The sequence below is a fragment of the Aquarana catesbeiana genome, linkage group LG04, assembly GCF_042186555.1.
Source record: "Aquarana catesbeiana isolate 2022-GZ linkage group LG04, ASM4218655v1, whole genome shotgun sequence".
NCBI classification, from domain to species: Eukaryota; Metazoa; Chordata; class Amphibia; order Anura; family Ranidae; genus Aquarana; species Aquarana catesbeiana.
Window position 1 is genome coordinate 156,689,420 of NC_133327.1, and position 8,266 is coordinate 156,697,685.

General features: G+C 40.6%; 1 pseudogene; it reads right to left on the reverse strand.

The window, feature by feature from the left end:
- Positions 1 to 6,803: 6,803 nt before the first annotated feature.
- LOC141141432 (akirin-1B-like) lies at positions 6,804 to 7,502 on the reverse strand (annotated as a pseudogene).
- Positions 7,503 to 8,266: the final 764 nt, after the last annotated feature.

Consider the following 8,266-nt stretch of genomic DNA (forward strand, 5'->3'; position numbering starts at 1 on the left):
CACTCCTGTGATCCACAGGAGAAGTACAGCCAAACAAGCTTTGACTGTATGTCTCCTTTAAGAAATTTTACATTCTGCCTAATGTTCACTAAATTGAGTCCATAAACATGACGATTATGCTAGGAACTTCAAAAAGAGGGTGATTGTTGGTTTCTTCTACATGAGGCCTGGGTGTTTTTTTTTTGCTCTTTGCAGCTGTAAAGGCACCAGCGGAGAGGCCTTGAGTCAGAGATCCATTTAGGACCTGTCCTTGACAATGGAGGTAAAGTTTTGAGAAGGTGCATTATCTGATATGTGGCCTGTGAATGTTTGCTACCCCTCTCTTACTTCCATAATGAGGTGCTTGTAAATAGCATCCAGTGCATTTATAAAGATCTTGCTTTGCCTGTAGCACAAATGCAACTATGCAATCCCTCTGCCACTCCTGTGAAGGAACTTCTCTTCGAACCTTAATCCGCACACATGTAACAAATGCTGTTTAATTAAATTAGCAACATAGGTTCAAATAAACAGCATTATTCAAGAAGCTTGTGCTGCAGCACACTTTGTGCTGTGCACTTTCTTTAAAGTATAACTATAGGCAAAATCAAAAACAGTCTGTTTTCCCCTGTAGCATAGTTATATTTCCTTTTGATCCTTTTAGTAAGTCTGTTATTTTTTTAACAGACCAAGCTGTTCAGCAAAGTAGCAAAGAGTTAAAACCATTAATACTGACAGGGGTGCTTACAACAGTCAGAGCTTGTAAAAGTGTTCAATGGAGTTAGGCTTTGATTTATTTGTCAATTACCGTATTTATCGGCGCATAAAACACACTTTTTCCCCCTGAAAATCAGGGGGAAATCATGTGTGCATATTATACGCCGATCCCTGCTGCCTCTGAGTGGAAGGAGGGGATGAGCGCAGCTGGATTACACACACCTACGATCTCCTGTGTATCCGGCACTCAGTCACACACAGTCCCACCCGCCTGATCCGGCATTGGACCACTGTCCATCATATGAGCCGAGCAGGACTGTGAGTGAATGAGCGCCAGATACACAGGAGATCGCAGATCTATGTAATCCAGCACTGGCAATCATCGGCAAAGGCGAGTCTGCAGATGTGTACTAAACAGGCTACAATGACGGGCATGCTAGAGGCCGCAGATGGGCTCTAAAAAGACTTCAATAATGGGCACATTAGAGGCTGCAGATGTGTACTAAACAGGCTGCAATGATGGACATGTTAGAGGCTGCAGATGGGCATGTTAGAGGCTGCAGATGGGTGCTAAACAGGCTGCAATAATGAGCATATTAGAGGCTGCAAATGGGCATAGATCAGGCTGCATTTATTGGCACTGGTGAGGCTGCAGATGGGCACTGATAAGGCTGCATTGATGGGCACTGACCCATATTTTAAAATTTAAGATTTTTTTCTGAAACTTCCCTCTTAAAGTTAAGGTGCGTGTTATACGCCGGTGCGTGTTATACGCCGATAAATAAGATATTAATTCTTATTAAGTACATTTAACCACTTGCCGATCGCTGCATGCCGTTATACGTCGACACAATGGCAGCGGTGGGCAAATGGGCGTACCTGTACGTCCCCTTTAAGAGGCGATAGCAGGCACATGCGCCATCACACTCCGGCGTGCGCGCCAGCTGCGTACAGCGTGACAGTGCCCACGGGACTGGTGGACTCAATGTCCGCTGGTCTCCAGGCGATCGTGTCACGGAGCCGCAGAATGGGGAACTGCCTATGTAAACAAGGCATTTCCCCATTCTGCCTTGTGTCATAACAGAGATCACTGTTCCCTGTCATCGGGAGCAGTGATCGCTGTCATGTGACTGGAAGCCCATCCCCCCACAGTTAGAATCACTCCCTAGGACACACTTAAACCCTTCATCCCCCCTAGTGGTTAACCCCCTCCCTGGCAGTGTCATTTACACAGTAATCATTGCGTTTTTATAGCACTGATCGCTGTATAAATGACAATGGTCCCAAAACAGTGTCAAAAGTGTCCGATGTGTCCGCCATAATGTCGCAGTCCTGATGAAAATCACAGCTTGCCGCCATTACTAAAAAAAAAAGATTTAAAATAAAAATGCCATAAAACTATCTCCTATTTTGTAGATGCTATAACTTTTGCACAAACCAATCAATATACGCTTATTGCAATTTTTTTACCAAAAATATGTAGAAGAATACATATCGGCCTAAACTGAGAAAAAAAAATAGTTTTTTTATATATTTTTGGGGGATATTTATTATAACAAAAAGTAAAAAATAATGCTATTGATATTGTTTTTTTTTGTTTTTTTTAATCGACGCTCTTTTTTTGTTTATAGTGACAAAATAAAAAACGTAGAGGTGATGAAATACCACCAAAAGAAAGCTCTATTTGTGGGAAAAAAGGATGTCAGTTTTGTTTGGTTGCATGGCCGTGCAATTGTCAGTTAAAGCAACGCAGTGCCGAATCGCAAAAAGTGCTCTGGTCAGGAAGGGGGTAAAATCTTCTGGGGCTGAAGCGGTTAATCTACTACTAGTCCATCAACCACTAAACCTTACGTATGTTGTTGTGCAATGGTGGCTACACTGCTCCTTCATAGATACAGTGGAGGAATAAATATAGCCACCCTAAGACAAGGGGTGTATTATTAGTTGGATTACTAGGTAAAAGTAAAGGGAACAAAGCCTAAAAAAATAAAAACTAATACAGTCGCCACATCTAAGGACTCATAAGTTGAACTATATTAAATCTTTTTCTTCATGGTTTTAGGTACACTAACTCATATGAAATTGCACTCTTTGTTGTATCTTAAACTGATATGTTGTATACCTCACTTACCCTTTATACCTAACCCTCCATCCTAACCCTCTTTTACCACACCCTTTCTCCATTCTGTCCCTAGTCCTCCCCCCCTCTCTTCAGTTTCCTTTACCAGACACCCTGAAGGACTACTGAATATGCAGTCTAAACAGATCTACCACAGCCTACCAAATTCACAATTAGCAGCCAGATTGGTGACTTGTCAAAGGCCCCTAACATTTCGGAAAAGAGATCTTGAGTGTTGGGGACTTTTGACACAGAGTGCACCTTTTAGCATTGCATCTCCAGCAGGTTGAGGAAATACTAGGGTCAATTTTGTGTAACTGTGAAGGGGGTCCTGTACCAAAAAGACAAAATTTTATAATTTGTCTCTTGTATCTTTGAACTAAACTAGCTATTGTTGTTTAAAAGGATATTCATCAGCAATGGGGGGGTTCTCTAATGAGAAATATATTCTGGTGACTAAGTGGCTCTTGGGACCTTTATCCGTGCTTTTTTTTCGTAAAAGCGAGCTGTATGCATAGTACTGTCTGTATGGTGTTTGAGTAATAAAATGTTGAATCTGTAGGTCAATCCACTATGGTAGATCAATGTTTTCCATTATCTGAATGCCATGAACCCAGTTTGAAAAAGTTGCCAGCCAAAGGTGGGGATACATTTTTCCAATAACACATAATGTCATGGGAGTTTCCATGAGAAAAGTCTGAGTTTGTGTAAATATGGGAGATTTGTAATGCTAATGAAAGATTCTCAGAGTCGCCCCAATTAGGGGGTATGTTTCCATGTCAGCTGGAAGGTTTATGTATATAGGCCATGGCATAGTCTGTAAAGAGTGGGTAGACAAGTTTTGTTCAATGTTTACCCAAACCTTGTTCTGTGTATGGAGGAACCATTTAGAGATGATAGGCATGATAATAGTTTTTCAGATTCGGTAAGGTATCATTAGATTTAGAGAGATGCAATACCGTTTTACGGATTCTAGATCCCTTTTCTAGTGATTGAATGCTGCCTCAAGTTGTTTGAAAAACTTGGGGGGAAAACTTATAGGAATTGTCGGAAAAATGTAAATCAGATGGTGTAGTATACTTATTTTAATAAACGCCATAGTTAGGATAAAGAGATATTTTTCCACTTTTGAAGATCCTGTTTTATTCATGTTATTAAAGGTAAATAGTTTAAGTCATAAAAGTTTGAGACTATGCTCAGGATCTCAACACCAAGGAGAGTGATATGAGATGTGGTCCATTAAAATGGGTATTGGTGTTGCAAGGACTTGAGGTACTTGGCCCTAAAGGGTGGGTTCTCACATCTTTGCATTTGTTGAAATGTATTTTTAAGCTGGAGATAGCTGAAAATAAATCATATTTCTTGAGTAGGTTGGGAGTGTCATCTGAAAATCGGTCAAAAGAACCAGTTTTATATGTTTCTTTACCAATCCAAAATCCCATAATGTCTCTTTCAGCTCTAACTATCCATAATGGCTCTAGGCTTAAAATAATATCAAGAATGACAATGGACACCTTTGCTTCATTCCATCTCTTATACGAAAGCTGTCCATTAAAAGACTCTTAACTCAAACTCTCGCATATGGATGTGAGTAAATAGCCTTAATCCAAGATAGCATGTGAGCCTGATCCCTATAGCTTTCAGCACCCTGAACGTATAGTCCCAAGCAATCCTATGAAAAGCCTTGACAACAAGATTATCTCTGATTTCTGTTTTTGTATCCATAGGATGGAGTTCAAAGTTTTATTGGCTACCCTTCCCGAGACAAATCCCACTTGGTCATTGGGTACCAATGAAGGAATCAGGGGGAGAAGGTGATTCAATGGGATCTTTGTGAACATTTCCAAATCAGTGACATGGGCCTATAGCGTGGGCAATATTGTGAGTCCTTGCATTCTTTGTGTATAACTACTATATGAACTTCCAGAGTTTGGGGAGGAGGCAAGGTTCCTGTGCTCAAACTATTGTACATCGTCAAAAAGTGAGAAGCAAGTGTTGTTTAGAACATTTTGTAGTATCAGGAAATCAGGCCATCAAACCCTGGGCTTTTTCCTGGCTTATTCTGTTTTAATGCTTAAAGCAAATCCTCAGCTGAGATCAGGGTTCCTAGTGTTTGGCTAACTGATTGCTTAAAGTGGTTCTAAAGGCTTAAGTTTTTTTCTACCTTAATGCATTCTATGCATTAAGGTAAGAAACCTTCTGTGCTGCCAGATCCCCCTGCCCCCTCCCCTTTTCTTACCTGAGCCCGATCTGATTCAGCAATCCTGATACTGTCAATCAAATGCTGTGATGAGGGCGCAGGGGTTGGGGCTAAACCACCCGCTCTGTATCAATAGACTCAGACATGGTGGCTCAGGAGTGAGCTTGCACGAGTGCCCCCATGGAAAACTGATTTCTGTGGGGGCACTTGCTGAAGAGGAGGGGCATGAAACAGGGTGGGGGACCCCAGAAGAAGAGGATCTGGGCTGATCTGTGCAAAAGCATTGCACTGAGCAGGTAAGTATGACATGTTTGTTTGCAATTTAAAAAAATAAGGTTTTGTATAATTTTAAGCTTAGGTAACTTGTAGAATTTGTAATGTTGAGTGTGGTCAGTATGGGATTGAGATGCATTATGGCCAGCAGATCCATTTTCAAGGTTATAGAGAGCATTGTAGTATTCCTTATTTTTTTTTTTTTGACCGAGGACAATGAGTAATGTTTCCTCCAGGCAGGGTAATGGAGTAAACTCTTGTGACTTTACAGTTGTCTTGTAGGGCTCTAGCTTACATTTTCTCACATTTATTGGCTAACTCATATAAGGGGTATTTTCTGTATGTAAGAGATTTCTGTATTTTATGAGATATCATCTTCAAGTATTCCTGTCTAGAATTAGGTAATTTGGATATGGCTTGTGCCACCAGGGTCTGTTTGTGGTGTGTACTCAATTGTGTGATTTTTTTCTTTGTAGCATATCCAGCAGAGCCTGTCTATCTTTCAGGAGATTTGTAGCTACTGAGATAAACTCTCCTTTTATGTAGCGTTTATGTGCATTCCAGATGCTCATAGGGAGGACAACTGTGGTTTCATTGATCTCAAAAAACCTAGTCAGGAACTGCTGTATTGACTCCATAACAAATGAGTTTGTGAGTAGGCTGGGATTTAGACACCAGTTCCATTGTTTTTTTTTTTTTTCTCACCCCAGGTAATTTTATTTCAACCATTTCAAAATGACATTAGAGGCACAATATTATATAAAGGCTATGTGTTACTTCATTCAAACCCTCACCACCCAAAGAGCTAGGAATTGCATGTACAGTCTGACATACACTCGGACCAATTTATAAAAACAAGAGCCAAAGAGAAATAGGGCTGTTGCTTAGAGCAACCAATTAGCTTTTGGGTTTCATTCCCCAAACTGAAATGAGAGAAAACCAAAACATTAAACTGGTAGAAACAAGCATCAGCTCCAGCTGCCATAAAATCAGTCTGTCTATACATTATTTTTCATGCGAAAACAAAAAAAACAAAAAACAAAAAACCTTCTTTTGAACACTCCAACTTCTGGCAGATATTTTTGTACAAACTCAATAAAATAAAACAATGCTTTTCTGTAGCAAACAAAACATATGCAAATTGAAAAAAAAGCTTGCATTTTAGAATTAGTCTCAGAAGGGTGCAGTTATGTATATATCAGGTTACAATCACTGTTCACTACGTACACCACAGTTACAGTCTGTATGGTCCTTTATTTGTATATCCTTTTTAAGGCTCCTCCCAATATATGGGGAAAAAAACATAATTGTAGTGCATCAAACAAGGCAAAAATAATCCAAACTAAAAACTCCAAGAATGTCCTTGTATCAGAAGCCTCGGACATAAGGACACTAATGGAGATTCCTGAAGCCAAAAAAAAAAAAAATTGAAATAAAAATCTGGATTACAGTCGAGAGGAGCAGTCCTTGAACAAAGTCTGTGCAGTGAAAAAAAATTTTAAAAAAGTGTGAAGCCAGCAATGATGTTAAAATTCTCTGGATGACACAATGTGAAGAAAACTGATATTAATAACATGGCACCTCACAGGTGGCAAGAATGTAGAGCAGCCGTAAACCCAAAGTGGAAACTGGTGCCCAGACGGCTAAGTGAACAATTCAAGACACATAACTTGTAGGCCTTGTTCCGTACCGCCGCATAATCTGATCATGTGTGAATTTTACGAAGGATTCATATAGTTCTTCTAGTTTTGTGTTTAGAATCTGCTCATATTGTTCCCTAATCTTGTCTTCATGGTCCTTTAGTAGACGTTCACACAGAATTCCTACTTGTAGTAAGCTGAATGTTGGTTGGTCTTTCTTCACCACTGAACCTGGTGAGGATGGAGCTGTGAGAGATGTACTGGCTTGAACCTCACTGAAGTGTCCATTTTCACTTTGGTTGAAACTTCCTTCTAGCTGCCGTCATCCATGGTAGCGTGTATATTCCTGTCTCAGGTTCTGAAAGATTTGTTCCGGGGTGAGCCGGCAGTCCCCACCCAGCGGCTGCAGAGAAGACTGCGGGCCTAATGGACTGTCGGGCCTCAGGCCGCACCTTTGGGGGGACGGGTTGGCGAGGGATCCTGGGAGAGGGGTGCACCGACGGCGCTTTGGAGACTGAGGGCTCATCAGGGCCTCAAACTCCATAGAGCGCTTTAATGTCGCTCCGCAGGCCATGGCCACTCTGATCTATCCCAGTCAGGTCACACAGAATTTTACCGACAGGGGAGGAAGGCCGGTACAAGGTGCCGATCGGTATCCTCAGCTTCTCCTTTCCGATAAGTTCACACCACAGAAATGGCGACTCCTCCCCGGCAACCGGCCAACTGCAGAGTTCCATTGTTTATGACGTGCCTGGGAAAGTTCCAAAGTCATCTTAGTCACAGTGTGGTTAGTGAAAGTATTATTCCCTATTTTGGCCTCTGTCATTTTGGGTATGTCATGTTAATATAGGACTATGTAATCAATCCTGGTATATTTTCAATGTAAGTGAGAGTAGTGTGTGTAGTCCCTGTCAATAGCATTTAACCACTTGTCCTACTGAAAGTTTACCCCCCTTCATGACCAGGCCACTTTTTGCGATTCACTGCACTGCATTACTTTAACTGACAATTACGCGGTCGTGCGACACTGTACCCAAATAAAATTGATGTCCTTTTTTCCCCACAAGTAGAGCTTTCTTTTGGTGGTATTTGATCAACTCTGTGTTTGTTTGTTTTTTGTGCTATAAACAAAATAAGACCTACAATTTTGAAAAGAAAAACAATATTTTTACTGCTATAAAACATATCCAATAAAAAAATGTAAAAAATCAAATTTCTTAAGCAATTTAAGTTAATATGTATTCCGCTACATGTTTTTGGTAAAAAAAATCCCAATAAGCATATATTGATTGGTTTGCGCAAAAGTTATAGCGTCTACAATCTTTGGGATATTTTTAT